Here is a 2346-nt window from a genome sequence, read left to right on the forward strand (position 1 = left end):
TCGATACTGTTTGAACATGTTCACATTGGCGCATTCTAGAAATCGATCTGGAAGCGACTAAACAGGATTGTGAGCCTATTCCACTCCTTTTCTATCGGTTAAGCCAATCAGTCCAGTCATGAGTCCAAGATGGCATACCAAACGCCTACTAGCACTAAAAGGTGATATGTCCCAAGTAAACCTTCAAACATTTGAAGAAAGCCGGCACTGCCGCCCCAGTCACGCCGTTGGCACTAACTAATCTAAAAGCATCGCTTTCGTTATTTCTTACATCCAAGACTACCAACTCACCATCCGTTCCAGGAAGATTGTCCATGTCTGAAATCTGGGCCTTTTAAACAGCCCTACAATCCCGCCTCATTCCAGGTCGAGAGAGAAGCGTAGATCTCAAATTCGTCTAACATGTGGGCTAATGTGCGTGTGTCAGAAACTCTAGTGTCGATGGTGGATATCGCATAGAAACATAGTGACTTGTAGCACTTGAGTAAGAGAATTTGCTTGTAGGAAGACCCCCAGGCCACATTTGTACAACATGCTCTAATAATCGACATGTTGGATGGTAAAAGTTGAGAGAAAGGAAAGGTGTGGCGTTACTTATATTCACACTGCCGTTGTAAAGTTGATGACCAGACCTCCGAATCTGATCATGCTTCCTTTTGCAACCTCATTAAAACTATGCTGGTTGCCTTTATATTAGGGGTCCCGAATGACATTGGGAAAATGTCTTTAATTCGTTCGTGCATCACCAGTAATATGCTCAATGAGGTTAAACATTCTAGGACTCTAGAATTTATAGTGTCGTAAATTTCTCTCCATGTCTCAATATATTTATTTCATTCTTAGAGCCATCAATTTTTCGTTTCTTCTCCTCAATAGCACAAAATTTGGTGTTTCGGTAATTCCTTACTGTTGTTGTGCGAGCTTTCCTTTTAGGGTGAGCTGGGTCTGTGAGAATGTTGGTGATGCTGATGCTAGTGGCGGTGGTTGTGTTGACTGTTTTGGAGCTGGTGGGGTGTTGCTTTATATGTATCTGTGAGGTATACGTTTCATTATTTTTTTCTTTTGGTTTTTGTGGTTCTGGGTGTTCTTCCTCGTCTTCACATCGAGATACGATGATGTCAGTATCAAAGAAATCTGTTGTGGATGTGGATGACAATGTGTCGTTTGTATTTTCCATGAGTGTCTATATCTGCGTTTGTGCTTGGCAGAAGACAGAGGAAGATTTGGGTTGAGCAACACGTGGGATAGTCTTCTCTGTTGATTTTCTTGTTGATGTTGATGGTGACCGTGATGATTGTGTTCTTCGAGGGGATGTTGATGTTGCTGCCACTGCAGCAGCTGTTACTGATATTGCTGTCCGTGCTGTTGCTGCTGTTTCAGCTGGTTACTACTATCGCAGATGAAGCCCAGTCTGCAATAGCACGTACCACCTCCATCGTCATTGGCATTATGGCTTTTTGTTGTTTGACTTTCTCTTCTGTTGCACCAGTGACTATTATTGTTGCTTTGCTTGTTTGCCTTGTTGTAAATGCTGTTATCATTATCATGGCATCAGCTTTCATGATGGAATCAGGGCATTACATTCTCATTGATACTTTTGTTTGTGTAGGCACAATGTCAGTAGATGAACCGTCATTCGACAGATGTTGGAATAATATTAAAAAATAGAGGCACTACCAGGATGTAAATGCTATACTATGGAAATTACATCAGTAATACAGATTTGTAGTGGAAACACGTGGTATATTTATCGAGTCGAAGCATTAGTAGAGTCGGAGAAATGTAAGAATTGTGGGACTTTCCTATTCAAACGGACAATAAATTAGAAAATAAGAGACCACATATAATTATTATCGGCAAGGAAAAGCGAAGTTGCTTACTTATCGACCTATAATACCCGTTTGATTCCAGAATCGTACAGAAAGAGGAAGAAAAATAAATCCCTTAAAGTTTGAAACGAGGAATTTGGAGCATGTGAACAGTAAAGGTTGAACCTACAATAATTAATGCGTTGAGAACAGTTATCCAAGGTATAGCCAAATAGCTGACGGAGATTGAAATGAAATACTCGGTAGAGCTCCTATAGAGAGTTTCTTCTTTTGCGGGATAGAGTATCGGGCGTGTTTTAAGCATTTCAAAGAATGCTGAAAAGTTGTGGCTACTCAAGAATGCAGGTAGTAACCCGCTGTCCACATAATCCTACCTGGAATATGCCCGAAACTGTGCCAAACGATAGTAATAATAATGATAATAATGATAATAATAATAATAATAATAATAATAATAATAATAATAATAATAATAATAATAATAATAATAATAATAATAATAATAATAATAATAATA

This window comes from Octopus bimaculoides, chromosome 15, assembly GCF_001194135.2.
Source record: "Octopus bimaculoides isolate UCB-OBI-ISO-001 chromosome 15, ASM119413v2, whole genome shotgun sequence".
Classification (NCBI taxonomy): Eukaryota; Metazoa; Mollusca; class Cephalopoda; order Octopoda; family Octopodidae; genus Octopus; species Octopus bimaculoides.